Below are 16894 nucleotides of genomic sequence, written 5' to 3'. Positions count from 1 at the left end.
AAAATGTTCTGTCTTTGTCCATTAGAGTAATATAGAAAGGTAGGTATATTTAGAGTAATATAGAAAGGTAGGTACATTACCAGTGACCTATAGGAAATAAATAGTTGTGAAATGAATGGGTAAATGGATGCATATTTGAATTAATGCAGTTCTATCAAAGGAAAACATATCAAGAAAGATGAAGGGAAGATTAATGATAGGATGATTCCAAAATGAGTGATGAGGAAAATGTAGTAGGAAAAAATATAGTAGTATATAAAAGACCTTCTCAAAAGTACTGGATGTTATGGGGGCTGAAGTTATGGATGCTTTATTCTCTCTTCCAGTGTCTGTCTGCTCTTGAAATAACTTCTAGCCTTGCTCTGAGTGGATAAAGAAAGTAATAAGGCTTCTGTAAAAAATTATTTTCATATTCAACTCATAATGAAAACGATCTAATAGATTTATGCAAAAATAGATATGGTTCGTTATGAAATGGCCATGTTATCTTGTAATTATTCCATCCTGTGGATAGACTGCGTATAAGATATGTAATTGCACTGTGATACACAGAATGAAATTACTTATTTCTTATTCAGCCTTACCTTTGAAGCTATCTACCAATTGCTAACAAATGACTGAGTCTGCACCCAAACAATGAAAGCTAGAGAATGAATGACATACCAAGCAAGTCACATGGATCAGGTACAGTAGTTCCATTTTCTCTTGAACACTTTACAGTGTAATTAATGCATAGGGCTTTTCAAACATGAAGCATAGAATCCAAAAATATTTTACTTGTACACTAGCTGTATGAGCTTTTTTATTCTTTAGAAATATCAAGATAATTAACAAAACACTCCATGTAGATATCTTAAAGAATAATTGTTTTTTCATACATTTTTCATTTTATTTCATGATACACTTCAGTTTGTCAAACAAGTCTTTCATATTTCTCAGATAATCATTAAAATTTAAACTGTGGCTGTTGTACTTATCACCATGTAATGGAAGAAATGAACCCAAGAATGGTTTAAAGAACTATAATAGCCAGGAATTTTCTTCTGTTCTGTCATCCAGACTGTTTTCTGGGGATCTATATTCAAATCCAAGATTGACATTGATGGAACAATTCTTATGCAGCTAGCTATGTGTGATATTTTATAAAAGAAAAAATGATATCTGCTATCATACCTACTCAGTTCCACTAATATCATTGATAAGTGTGCAAGGCTGACATGGCATGAAACTCTTTCAGCTGTGAGAGGTTTAAGTCACATACCTGCATTCAGTGTCTTAAAATAACTATAAAAATCACTGATAAATAACATGTCACCAGGCAAATTTAATTTATGTAGTTCCCAAATCAAAGACAAGTAGTTGTATTTTTTAGAATAAACTTATTAAAATCCTATGGTTGTTTTTAATTATTAGACATGCGAAAGGCCCTGTGCTTGTCACTCAAATAGGCCAACTCTCTGAGGAGTACTTGGAAGCCTTTTCTTTTCTTAGAAGAAAAGTTTAAAGTACTATTTATGGAGATGAAGTCATATGTGCTAATTTCTATTTGAAGATATGCTTGAATTGCAAGTACAGAGAAGTAGATGCCTATTTCTGTGTTTCTAAGATATAGCTGTAGGTTTTATTATTTTAGTTTGTGAAATTGAGGTGCCTTTTAATCAGTATGTAGTCTAATGTGGTAGAAGATTTTCTTTTGCAGAACTCTTATTAAATTGATAGTGTATTCTATAATTAAAGGTGTTTTAGCATCTAGGAGATATGGTACATTGACAGAAGCCAAAAATGCACTTCAAGTAATTAGATGATTAATCTGAAATGTCCTTTTGTTTCTTTAGCTACATTTAGTTCTGTGTTGAAAACCAATATATTATATGGGACATAGGCAGAGGAGCCAGAAAATCTCTGAGAACTTTACTCCTGTCTGTCAGGAGAGTGTGGTTGGACCTTATGGAGAAGAGACTGGTACATTAAAGTTTGCATCACTGGTGCAAAACCACCATGCTTCTCCTGCTCCCTTTTGTACCACCCCTCTCCTCATTTCCTACTCTAGCCTCATGCAATCCTGATTTTATTTTGGATCTTATGATCTGGTTCTTTTACATGTTGTCTGAATAATTATTTTGTGATATTAGTCTTGCAAAATACCTTTGACTTCTTCAGAATTACTAATATACTTTCCTTTCTGTCTAGACATTGTTCTATTCAAAGTATTATCCTTGGCCTATCTCAAAATTTTAAAAATCTATAATTGTGCTCCGTAGGAATGTTTTGAAACACAGTCTTTGCCTTGTTCTCTTCAGAAAGGCCCTTTTTGGGTTTAGGGTGACATATGCCTTTTTTTAAAACAGAGTTTAGGAATATTAAATGTTGAAAGGCTATAATTGTATTCCCTTATAGGATTTCAGATGTTGGCAGCCAAATACATAATTCACCATTTTGTTTCCACCATAAACAAGAAATTGAAGAAATCTTTCAGGAATCTGACCAAGTATCTAAAAAAGAATTAGAGACAAAGATTAATGGTGTCTCAATAAGAAGGACCAGTCAAGTTTTGTTACAAGGAAGTCCTGGGTCTGAGTGGAGCGTACTAAAATTTATAAATGAATGAATAGCCAATGATTTCTGACTGAGAAAACATCTTATATAACAATCAGAGACCTAAATGAACTAAGGATAAAAACAAGTGAAGAAAAATAAGACAGACTGGATGTTTTTTCCCCTCCGTAAATTCATATGTTGAAACCTAACCCCCATGTGATGGTGTTTGGAGGGAGGGACTTTAGAAGAAGATTAGGTCATGAGGTTGGAGCCTTCATTAATGGGATTGGTGTTCATATTATAAAAGAAGCTCCGTGAAGACCCCTCACCCCTTCTGACATGTGAGTTTATAGCTAGAAGATGGTCCTCACAAGACACCAAATATACTGGCTCCTTGGTCTAGGAATTTCTAGTTCGCCAAACTGTGAGAAATAAATTTCTGTTATTTTTAAACAACCCAGTCTATAGTATCCTGTTCTAGCAACCTCAATGAACTAACTCATAAATTGGTCATGTGAAGTGGCAGTGCTGCGTAAAGAACATATGAACATTTTGGAGTAGATTTGAAAGGGGCTGATGAGCAGAGGCTGGAGGAGTCTCGAAGTACATGCAGGAAAACGCCTACCTTGCTATGAATATATTACAGTAATAATTCTAGAGAGAGCTCACATGATGGGAGGAAAGCTGCAGAAAATATCTCAGTCTTCTTAGAGACTTGCTAAGTGATCCTGAACAGAATGAGGGTAAAAATATGAACAGCAAAGGCAACTCTGATGAGGTTTGAAATGGAAGTGAGGATATGTTATCAGAAAAGGAAAGAAAGGCCATCCTTGTTGTAGAGTGGCACTGAGCTTGGTTGAGTTGTACTACTGTTTGAGTGTTTTATGTAAAATAAACATGTAAAATAAACATTAAAATAAATCAGCTATTTGAAGAAATTCCAAAACAAAATGTTGAAGGAATGACCTGGTTCCTTTGATTTCTTATAGTAAAACTTGAGAAGAGGGAAATGATTTAAGGAAGAAATTGTTGCTCAGAAAGGAGCAATTTTATGGATGATGTGGTATAATATACAATGGACTATTATTCAGCCATAAAGAAGAATGAAATTATGGTATTTGCGGGTAAATGGATGGAACTAGAGAATATCTTGCTATTGAAATAAGCCTTTCCTCAAAAACCAAAGGCCAAATGTTTGCTCTGATACATGAATCTAACTCACAACAAGGGGAGATGGGGAGAAGGATGGCATGGGAATAGGAAAGTAACTTTCCTTATATATGAATACATGACTGGTATAATACTACATCATGTACAACCACAAGAACAGGATCCTAATTAGAATAAGTTAAACTCCATGTATAATACTTGAAAATACAATCTACTGTCATGAATAAATAAAAAAGAAAACAAATTTTAATATATAGAAATTTTAATATATAGAAAATTTTTAGCCTATCTATGTGCAAAGGATGAGAGAGCCTATTCACAGCAACATAAAAGGTGTGCACAAATAATTGATAATTTCAAGGGGAGTTTTATAATACCCAGGGGTCTTTACTATAGAATTGGTGCTAAGTATATGGAAAACAAAATAAATACATTAAAGAATAAAAATGATTACCGCTAAGGAAAACAACAAAAGCAATCATCACGTAATACCTTACTATATTGTTTGGATGTAATCAGCACTGACATAACTATTAGGTGGTATTGAATATCAACCTAATCATGTAAGATAGAAACATATTAGATATATTAGGTATATTAGGTATTTTAGGTAATTGAAACATGTCCATGGGTTTCTAGGGACAGGAGGATGAAGGAGAGCTAGACTGTCATCTCCCAGAATGAAGTTCAAAGTGTTAGACCTAACTTGTAGGAGAAAGAAGGGGTGGGATTGATGGGGTTTAATATACCCAGGCTATTTTTATATTTGTGATTAAAAAGGAACTGATCTACTAGAAAGATTTGAAAAATGTTGCCACTATGGGCCATGAAATAGTGAAGTGGTTAGTTATACCTTCCTTTTTCTTTCTTTTTTTTTAATAAGAAGATTTGCAACACATTTAGACTTTAAATTTAGTCTGTGATGGTAAATATAAAATGAAATTAGACAGTAATTAGGCATATAATAAAATATTAATAACACATATATTACTTTTTTATTTTTTTGCTGCTGTTAAGACTCCTCTCTATACTCATCCTTTTACCATCAAATGATCATGGTTTTAATGTTGGCCTAGAATCTGACTTCCTTAACAAGATCCACTGAAGTACTAGAAGTAAAATCAAGAATCAATAAAAGGGATGGACTCAAAAATCTTCTTCTCAGCAAAAGAAACTTTCAGTAATGTAAAGAGAGAGTCTATGGATTGGGAGAAAATTTTTACCACATGCATCTCAGATAAAGCATTAATCTCTAGGATATATAAAGAACTCAAAAAACACCAAAAAACAACAACACAATCAATAAATGGGCTAAGGAAATGAACAGACACTTCACAAAAGAAGATATACTATCGATCAACAAACATGAAAAAATGTTCAACATCTCTAGCAATTAGAGAAATACACATCAAAACGATTCTAAGAGTTCATCTCACTCCAATCAGAATGGCCATTATCAAGAATACAAGCAACAATAAATGTTGGCAAGGATATAGGGGAAAATGTATACTCATACATTGCTGGTAGGAATGAAAATTGGTGCAACCATTATGAAAAGTAATACAGAGATTCCTCATAAAACTTGGAATGGAACCACCATTTGACCCACCTATCCCACTCCTTGGTTTATATCCAAAGGACTTAAAATCAGCATATTATGTTGATGCAGCCACATCAATATTTATAGCGGTTCAATTCACCATAGCTAAACTAGGGAGCCAACCTAGATGTCTGTCAACAGATGAATGGATAAAGAAAATGTGGTGTATATATACGGTGGAATATTACTCAGCTTTAAAGAGGAATGAAATTCTGGCATTTGCTGGTAAATGGATGGAGTTAGAGAATATCATGCTAAGCAGAATAAGCCAAAACCCAAAAACCAAAGGCTGAATGTTTTCTCTGATATGTGGAAAATTAATTCATAGTAAGTGCGGGGAGGATAGAGAAGAATAGAGTTACTTTATATTAGGTAGAGAGGAGTGAAGGGAGGGGAAGCCCTATGGGAGTAGGAATGGTAGTAGAGTGAAACAGACATTATTACTTCATGTACATGTATGACTGCATGACCAATGTGATTCTACAATATGTAAATCAGAAAAAAATGAGAGATGACACTCCATTTATGTATGATTTATGTATGATCAAAATATATAAATGCATTCTACTGTCATGTACAATAATTGGAACAAATAAAAAAGGTTTAAAAAGATCATGGTTTAAACTCTGTTTTGAACATTTTTACATGTAGGTGGTTTTACTTACATATGACAGAATAACCCAAGGTGATTATTACTTCAGTAATATATAGATGTATTAACTGCTTTTATGTAAACCAAGTTCAGAGTTAAGTGTCTCTGCAAGTTAGAGACTCAGGCTTCTGATTGCTAAGCCATATTTTTAGCCTATGACCACATGGTCCAGAGGTGTGAGAATTTCATTCATTATCTTATTCAGGCGTCTGGGTGGAGGAAAAGGGAAGAACAACCTGGCCAGCTTATTCTTATGGTGATCTCCCTGGAGTAACACACAACCCATTTACTTAAGTCTAATTGCCCAGAACTCAATCACATAGTCTCACCAAGCTGCAAGGTAGACTAACAAATAGATAGTTTGTGTTTGTTCTATGCTGTGCTAAAAAAAACTTGGAGTTCTTTTATTAAAGAAAAAGAATGGACAATGGATTAGGTAAAAGTCTCTAACACACTCTCTATCTGATCCTTTTAGTTATTTTGTTTCTCTTCCTGGGAATTCAATATTTTGTTGTTTTTGTATAAAAATAATAAGCCAAACTCTCATATAAGAGAAAGTGGCACTGATATTTTACTCTTCAGAATACTGAAGCCCTACACTAAATCATCAGCATGTGATGAGAGCTATATATTATACATCACATATGTCATATTTCTCCTATTATCCCCTAACGCAAGGGCAATTTGCTGTCTTTTCTCTGTAGTGCCCCTCGAGAAGGTTTCGAATGTAAGTTCTCACACACTAACTCCAGTGCTTGGGGCTCTGTCAGTGCTGCTTACAGTGCAACAGGAGGGCCAATGCCAGGCCGTGGAAAGATTGTCACAGGTCTGTAAGAAGAACAGAAAGTCAGGAGAAATGTAACATGTTAATCAAGTTGACATTCCTGTGAAATCCCTCTTGTGATTAGAGATCTGTCTACCTGAGCAGAGTACAGGCCCATCTAGGTGTTGTTCAACTTGCCTGGTGAGTCAATTGGGCAAGGGTGTATTTTGTTCATGTGCAATAGAACCAGTAGACAATATGTGATGTTTTAAGATTATTTTATCAAGTGCAATTTAATGAAAATAAGAGAAAATATGTATGCTTATTGATTTCAGAAAGCATATTAACTTTTCCTCACACATATTTTTAATGTATAGCTTACCATTAATGAATATATTAAGGAATTAAAATTTAACCTTAATTGTTGCAGAAGGCAAAAAAGATTTAAAAATATTTTTTCTGTTTTTGTCAAGACATAATACACCTTTCTTTCAGTGGTATTGTAAGAAATGGTAAAAATAGTTATTTCAAAGATGAAGCGAGAACTTTTAACCCAAATTTAAAGATGATCAAAGAAGATTCAATAGACTGTTTTTCCTATTAAATGGCTTTTTAAAAAATTTTCAGTGGTATATGTATTAAACAGTGATAATAGAATTTATTTCAAATAAATAAAGTCTAATTCGGATGCACAATAATCCCAGCAACTCTGGAGATTGAGGCTTGAAGATCATAAGCTTGAGGCCAGCCTCTGCAACTTAGTGACTCAATAAACAAACAAACAAACAAAGAAATAGGATGTAGTTCAGTGGTAGAGAGCTATGGGAATACCCACTTCCTACCTATCTAAATAAATAAAATTGGAAAGAAAAAGAAATGAAGACCAAAATAACTCAAACTAGTTTTATTTGGAATTAGTATCCCTCAAATATTAATTTTGCCTTATAATGTAATTGGTGATGAGGCAATTAAAAAAGAGTTTGCTGTTTGTGAAGATGAATTGGCTACTGAAACAACTAAACCATTAAAACTTTAGTGGCATTTACACACACAATATAAAGAAATGCATTTAAAACCACAAGAATTCTGTGAAAGAAAAAAAAAATTGAAGTAGAAAGCTGACAGTAACAGATGTTCACTATTTCCCAAATAAACATTTCTACTTTGCAGGCTTCATATAACATAACACTTCAGTTTCCTAAGAATAAAATCAACGTATACAATTACCAAAAACCTAGAGAATGTAGTAAAGAATCTGTCTGTAAATGTTGTTGTAGCAAAGTAATTGACTCAAGTATCACTATCCAGTAAAACTATACCTTGAAAAATTCAGGAAATGGCTAATGATAGAAAACACCATCCTACAGAGTAAATAAAAGATATTACAGAATTATAATTAAAATTATAACGATAAATTCAGAGCTTAGCATGCCAATTCTTTTCAAATATATGAAATTTAAACATGATAATGATATGATGGATCTCTTTTCACATTGATTGTTGACAAACAGAACTAGCTCTGAATTACGTGAAACTACAAAAGAAGGCATTGTTGGTTTCCAGAGTGGTGCAGAATTTAAGCTTTTATGTGGGAGCATCTTCTGTGGATAGCCACCCAGAATAAAAAGCTTGTATCAGGATGCTAATGGATGCCCTGCTTCACAGAGAAAGTTTTACCAAAAAAGAGTCAGCTGTCAAGTATAAGTTAGTTTAGATATAAATTATGCAAAGGCAAATGCTTTAATAACATGATTGCATGGAAGGCGATCATAAGTGAGTGGTATTGCAGAAGAATGATGGTAGAGAATATTTTAGTGAGAGTGCTTGAAATATGGAATAAACTCTAAATTATTATTCAAGATGAACTGGTTAGGCACAGTTTTTTTGGAAGTAATTTAATTACCAAATTGGCTTATTTGTCAGATACACTTAATATTTTTATTTACTTTATTACTTTGCTGTAAGGAAGAGATTTTAAATGTATCAATGGCTGATAAAAGTAAGGACACATATGAGTTAGAAGTTTGAAATAACTTGAAATAACTGTTTATAGATATTTATGACATGTTGCATAATTTAACAACAATTATAAATGAGGTAGATGATGACCTTGATATTACCAGTTTGCAAAAAGATACATGAATACATGAACCATTTGATAGATCACTTGGTTTTGTGTTAATCAAAAGGACATATATATATCTATCTATATATATATATATATACACACACATATATATGTATATATATATACATGTATGTAACTCAAACTATAGAATTAATTTGCTTCATTGAAAGATAATTTAAATTGAATTATGAAATAAGTTTTATGTGATATGTTGGTGGAACTGGTTGTTGACAAAAAAAATCAAAATAAATTTTGAAAAATTAGAATCATTTTCATCATTTTGAATAAAAGTTAAAGATAACTACCCTAAGCTTCCTAATAAAAATTTAAAACTGCCTTCTTCCATTACTATCAATATACTTCCATGTCCTGATTATTCTACCATAAGCATAATTCCAACAACACATTTATGTATTTAAATATGTTGTCCTGGGCAAGTAGTGTGATCACCAGTTCAACCCAGATTAAATAAAAGAATATGCAGAAAGTATTTGTCACATCAAAAACTTTAAATATTAGAATACATTGTTTATTCAAAATGTATCTTTTATGCATTTATTATGAAGAATTCTTTCAACTTAAAACGTTCTACTTAGTTATAATAGATGGATAACAAAGTTGATAAGTTTAATAACAATTAACTGAATTAATTGCTGATATACATTTAAAAAACAATCTATACTGTTTACAATTATTTTTCTTTTCCCTATTGTCATTTGTTCTTAATATGTTTATTAAACTGTAATTTTATGACTGTTAAATCTAATAAGACAGTTGGAGATTAAATGAGAATTCTTAAAATTATTAAGCAATTTTCTGATAATTTTGCTGAACTTTATTAAAAGTAACAATATCCGATGGGCTGGAAGTAAAAGCCTTCACCACCAACAATTTGAGAAGCACTGGGGTACATTTCTAATGCTTTCTGAGCTTCGTTTTCTCATTGGTATAGGGAATTATTGTTAATACCTGTGTTTCAAGTTGGTGGTTGTGACTAAATAGGAGCCCTAGTCTGAATTGAGGTAAGATCCTTTTTGTGGCCTCTCTCTTGTCTCCATCATAGTCTCTCTAATGCAGGTGCCTTTTCCCATAACCAATCTTTAAACCTGAGCTAAACAGATTACCAGTGGCTTTACTCCCCACTCAACTGCATTCATATAACACTCAAAACAGGTAAACTGCTTTTTCACTGAAATTCTTATGTGTCTTTTTCATATTAATTGAAAGCAATCATGACCCTTCTAAGCATTTTCTATAAATAATAACAGCTATGTTAAGTTTTTCAAATGCAATCTTATGCAATCTTATATTATTCCAATGAAGTGCATGTGCTGTGCCACTGTATTGTAGACAAGTAAGTTAAGAAGCAGAGAGGTTAAAGCCATTTGCTAAAAGTTGTACACTGGAGAAAAAAGTAATATGAATTCAGTTAAAATTCAAAACTTTAATATTGTTTTAATATATTTTTCAACTTCTCGTCTTTAGCATGGGATCCAGTGATCAGTTCCCATTGCTGGGTTGTCTGTTAAATAATTGATTCAGTGAATGTAGGAATGAATAGGTATGTTTTAAGTAGGAATTATAGCTTCACTGTTATATAAATATTCAAATCAAAAAATATTTTCAGTATTATTTTTTCAAAATTAGTTTTGTTTACTTTGGGTAAGAAAATAGCAAATTATTTTATCAATTTGGAGAATAAGTTGATTAAATCGCCTTGTAAGTTCAATTCTACTTGCTAAAATATATGCATGAGTTCTAATTTGTTCACATGAAAAATAAAAGTCATGGCAGTATTCCTTTAGGAGTCTTTGATCTTCTAATTGCAGTTAGAAGGTGAACAAGGTAATTCTGGTCCTAATTCTGATGCCTATTCTATAATACCTCTTGAGGGCAATCTTTTAAATATACAGTGTCTAGTGTAAGAACAATTCCAAACTAAAAATAAGATGTTCTATTTTCCCTGATAAAAAGGCAAGAGACTTCTCTTCTTTTTCCCAGACCATTTACAGTAAAAAACTACATAATAACATTTTGGTCAGTGACAGCATTGATAGGGGTCTCTTCAGATTATAGTGGGGTGAAACATTTCTTTTACAATGTATTATTACTATACACTTCTATTTTTAGATATGTTCACATACAGGAGTACATTGTGTTACAGTCCCTTAAGATATTCAGTACAATCACATATTGTCTTTTAGGAGCAATGGTTTATACCAAACAGATTAAGTATATACAGTATGGGTTAGGTGTGTAGTAGGCTAAACTGTCTAGTTTTGTGTACATGTGTACTCTTTGTTGTTTACTCAATGACAAAATCTTCTAAGCATGTATTTCCTTGAATATATCCCAGGCATTAAAAAATGCATGAATATATTTTAGAAAACTTGTAATATGAGTACATTTTTTTTGTTTTGAAATGTATATAAATGTTTTTGAAAAGTAGATGACCCTTTTGTTAGCTTTATGACCAAGAACTTTCTATTTTTATTTTTATTTTTATAGTTTTTTATTTTTGTTTTTATTTTTTATTTGTTCTAATTAGTTATTCATGACAGTAGAATGCATTTATGCATTTTGATAGATCATACATAATAGTGTGTAATTTCTCATTTTTCTGATTGTACATGTTGTAGTTTCACATTGGTCATGCAGTCTTACCTGTACATAAGATAATAACATCTGTTTTATTCTACTATCCCTAACCCCACACCCTATCCCCTCCATTCACTCCCCACTACCTAATCTAAAGTAACTCTATTCTTCCCTAGAATTCCACCCCCCACACTCACACTGCTTATTGTAAATTAGCATCTGTATATCAGAGAAAATATTCGGCCTTTGGTTTTTATGGGACTGGCTTATTTTACTTAGCCTGATAGTCTCCAACTCCATTCACTTACTGGCAAATGCCCTAATTTCATTCTTCTTTAAAGCTGACTAATATATATACCACATTTTCTTCATCCATTTATCTGTAGAAGGGCACTTAGGTTGGTTCCATAGTTTAGCTCTTGTGAGTTGAGCTGCTATAAACATTGATGTGGCTGCATCACTATAATATGCAGATATATAATATATAGTCCTTTGGGCATAAACAAAGGAGTGGGATAGCTGCGTCAAATAGTGGTTCCATTCCAAGTGTTCTGAGGAATCTCCACACTGTTCCCATAATGGTTGCACTATTGTTTATTCCCACCAGCAATGTATGAGTGTACCCTTTTCCCCACATCTTTGCCAACATTTATTGTTGCTTGTATTCTTGATAATAGCGGTTCTGATTGGAGTGAGATGAACTCTTAGAGTAGTTTTAATGTGCATTTCTCAATTGCTAGAGATGTTGAACATTTTTTCTTATATTTGTTGATGGGTTCTATTCCTTTTCTATGAAGTGTCTGTTCACTTCCTTAGCCCATTTATTGATTGGATTATTTGCTTTTTTGGTGTTCTTTATATATCCTAGAGATTAATGCTCTATCTGAGGTGCATGTAGTAAGATTTTCTGCCAATCTGTAGACTCTTCACATTATTGATGATTCCTTTTCTTGAGAAGAAATTTTTTAGTTTAAGTCTATCCCATTTATTGATTCTCGATTTAACTTCTTGTGCTTTAGGAATCTTGTTAAGGAAGTCAGATCTTAGACTGACATGGTGAAGATTTGGGCATACTTTTTCAACTCTTAGGCTGAGGGTCTCTGTTCTAGTGCCCAAGTCTTTGATCCACTTTGAGTTGAGTTTCGTGCCAGGTGAGAGATAGAGAAAAACTGACATTCTTATGGACTTAGAAGCCCTCTCTTTGAATCTATTTCTGTGGGCAATTTGCTCCAAAACTGGCTCTTCCAATAAAAATAAGATTTTGTTTTGTTTTTTACTCTGGATAAAGTCAGTTAAATAACACAGGTGGTCACCCCAACTACCAGGTAAAATTATCATGAATTGTGTGTGACATATGGTACTGTCAAGCCCACTTTCTTGAAAAATTAGTTATTGTTGGTCTTGAAAATACGTGTGTCATGGGTTTTGCCTGTTTGAATATACAACTGAGTGAGACTTCTTTTTGTCTTTGTACTTTCTTAGTTAATTGTGATGTGTATCACCTTCTGTTTTAATGCCCATTCAATAATAAAATTATTTTCTTTTCTCTACTACCTTTGTGGAGATATGTTATGGGTTGACAGAAGATTTTGCTTTTAATTTTATTTGCACAACACTGACAATATGCCTTACAGATAAAGGACACACAATATATACATATATATATATATATATTTATACCAGGCACTTAATCACTGAGCCACATCTCCAGCACCTATTATTACTTTTATTTTTATTTTATTTTACTTGAAACCAATTTTCTTTTTATTTTCTTTCTTTTTTCTTTCCCTCTTTTCTTTTCTTTTTTTTTTTTTTTTTTTTTTTGGAGACACGGCTTACTAAGTTGCTTAGGGTTTCACTAGCTTGCTGAGACTGGTTTTGAACTTGCAGTCCTCCTGCCTCAGCCTCCCGAGATACTGGGATCATACGTGTGTGCCACAGTGCCTTCCTCAATATTTTTTTAAAAAAATTATTTGTGCAACTTAAGTATACATAATAGTGGGATTCATTGTAATGCATTCCTACATGCACATAACATAATTTGATCAGTTTCATTCCCCAGTGTGTCCCCTTCTGCTCTTCCCTCCTACCTCTGATCTCCTTCCTCTATCCTACCAGTCTTTCTCTATTTTCATGAGATCCTCTTTCTCCCTTTTTTCTCTCTAGCTTCCACATACAGCCCTTGACTTTCTGAATCTGACTTTCAATAATTTCTTGAACTAGAGAAAAATGCAAAAATATTTAAATTTGATTTATATGTTCTTTAAACACTGAGAAAATAGTAATTGCATAATTGCAATTGTTTTTGTATTGGTAATTATTTTCTATTCAATTCTACTTTGTGGTCTCACTACTTCTGCACTTCTAACCAAAGAAACTACCCCAGCTCCATACAATTACAATAAATACTACCAAATGCCCTTTTTATTTTATATTAGATTTTTGTAAAAATTACGAATAGTGATATTTTGTGATTTAATTCCCCAAACCATTCCTGATTTCCTGAGCTCCAGTACTTCCCTATTTTCAAATGTGTGACCTCAGATCTGGCACTGATTCTAGTCCTGAAGCCTGGGCTTTCATTTTTCTTTCAAAACCTATCACATTTGCTTTTTGGATTATGTCTGTTGTCTATTTTCATGTCATGTGCTTAGTTCAGTAAAGATTCATTTTAATCCCTAGAATGTAAATATTCTTGCAGGATTTCTCTCCAAATTTCCAAACAGGAACCAGAGACCATTTTCAATCATAATTAGTTATAATCATATTATAGCAAACTGAGGCTTACATATAAAGTCATTCTGTTATTAAGTAGTTAAACAGAAAGAGAGCAGACTTTCTACAAGTACACTTAATTCCTTAATTCACTTGCTTTTCAACCCTTAACTACAAAGCATAATGTGGTTTGCAGAAGCAGATATATATAAATACATATCCCCTTCAGTATCAAACCTGGGCCAACTCTCTTTTAAATGTGTATGCTTATTTATTTTCATTTACAGATCCTGTCAAGTCCTTAATAAAAACTGAACAAAATATTTAAAAAATCACCTCTAGGCACAAGTAGAAAATCAAAACATTAATTGAAGAGAAAACATCAAAATAAGTGGTGATTGAAAATATTTTTTCCAACCTCCCCCTTTCCTCCCCAAGGATTTATTGTTAGCTTTGGGATATTTTATTTCTCCTGTTGGCAGAGAAAGGCAGTCTCAGTTAATGACATAGACCTTACCCACCTTTTGTCACAAATGCTTAGATTTCTTAGAGAGGGATTTCTTTGAAGAGGTAATTGACATAGAATTCATATTGATTTAGCTTTGCTAAATGAAGATGTTAAAAATATTCTTAAATGTTTGTCTTATATCATCATATTTTTGAAGATGAAACAATTCTACTAAAGCAAAAACAAAACAAAAAAAGCATAGTCTCAACTGTAGTTCATATGTCTACTTTAGTTAAATTTAATTGTGTAACATTTGATTGTTGTCCTTGTTGCTCATAATTTTTTAAGAATAAAGAGAACTTCATTTTAGCCTGTCTAGACAGACCAATAACAGAACTTCTTTCCTAAACAGTTATTTTCACCAAATCCCTTCCCATCAGTCTTGATCTCTATTTTAGGCTATACATTAAGAAATAGCTTAAAAAATATAAAGTGAGTTATCTATTTCCAATCCATAATATTAAGAGAAAAAGATACTAGCAAAATATTTAGGAACATATTAGGGAAAGCACAATATGTGGGCTTAAATGGAATGGCGAGAAATCGGTCTAGTGGGTAACTTCAGCAGATTTGAGTGAGAACTTTCTCTAGCAGACCAGACTGCCATTATTCATTACTCAGTAGGATAACTTTGGAGTGATAACCACAGAATCAGGTGGGTTGGTAAAATTCTATTAATGTAAAAGTTTTTCAGTGGTGGGTAGAAGGTCAAATAAATACAACCCACAACTGGAATAGTGAATGATATCAGGGATAATTTTGCCCCATTAAAGACATGTGATTTCTTTTAGTGATATTTAGAAAAGATTTAATATGACTTCTTGTTGGGGACAAACATTTAATCCAGGGCTATAGCCAGGGGTCTATTTGTTAAAAAAGCAAGCAATGGGATAAGACTATCAACTTGCTTAACACAGAATGACAAAATCTTCTGTTTTTCTGTAGTGGTTAAGTGTATATTAACCAGGAGAAACACAAAATCTTTAGAATGTTGTGATGAATCTAAATCTTAACATTATTTACTATGCTAGGAATACTTTGTACACATTGGTATTTTAAATACTTTTAACACTCAAGAAAATTTACCCTACCAGAGTATATAAGAAAATCAATCCCAGACTTTAAAATCTACGGCTAAGTGAATTAGACTTGTGATTTTATATTTAAATAATTCTAAATTTAAAAACAATATTGAAATATTTAAGAAAAACCTAATCAGTTTAAGTTTAATGTAACTGATTTATAAGATTTACTTTAGCACTTGGGAAGATTTAATTTGGTAGTTAAACAATTTAAATAATTAAAAAGAAATTGAATATATTAAAATTATAAATTTATTTTTAAATGTTAATTTAGTTTAGTTAATTGGATTTTACAATGAGGCCAAGCATTAATCAAAGCCTCCTTAAAAGTAGATATTAAAATTCCCTGGATTTAGAAGTAGGCTAATTCAATTTCCAAGTTAAAAGTTTTACAAAATTATTAGATTAAAATTTTAACTTACAGTTGAACAGTGTCGTAAAATATGTGCCTCTTTTCTGAACACAAAACCAACTTTCAGTATGTCAGGTGGCACAAATTGTCCTCATTCAGAGCATTTGTAGTAACAGTGAGCTCCTTATTCCTCTGGCCTCACAAGAGGACACATTGTTTTGCTTATTCAATACTTTTCATAAGAAATTCCCTTAAACTTGGCAATTAGTGATTTTTGTGGAAAAAAATACAGAGGTCTTGTTGTCCACTATGCCACCCTTTCTTTTACTAGCTCTCCATTTTTTATTTCAATGTCTTTATTTTTTACTCTGTCTTTTCCCTAGCCCACCCCTCTGTCCTTTTGGTACATATACCTGATGCTTCTACTAGCTCTGTGATCTTAAAACTGTGACTTATTTGCATTCTGTAATGGATATTTTTGCACTGGCATTACTTGTTTGGGCTCACTCTGTTGGTCACTAAAATGCTAGCAATTTGATGACTACAAACATTTTATTTTATTTTGCGAACACATAGGCAGAAGTTCAAGTTAATCCTACTTCTTATTTCAAGACAAAATCATCATCATTGGCCTATGCAAGGTCCCATCTTGTATTCCTTTGTGGATTTCATTTTCTTTTATTCATTCATTCTATTTCATCCCTATTACCCATCCACTTCCTGCTCCACCTCAACTATCCCAACTACAGACAACTATATACATATTCTTGGTATTTTTCATTGTTTTT

This window comes from Sciurus vulgaris (assembly GCF_902686455.1).
Source record: "Sciurus vulgaris genome assembly, chromosome: 4".
Taxonomy (NCBI): domain Eukaryota; kingdom Metazoa; phylum Chordata; class Mammalia; order Rodentia; family Sciuridae; genus Sciurus; species Sciurus vulgaris.
Note: the sequence above shows the minus strand (reverse complement) of the source record.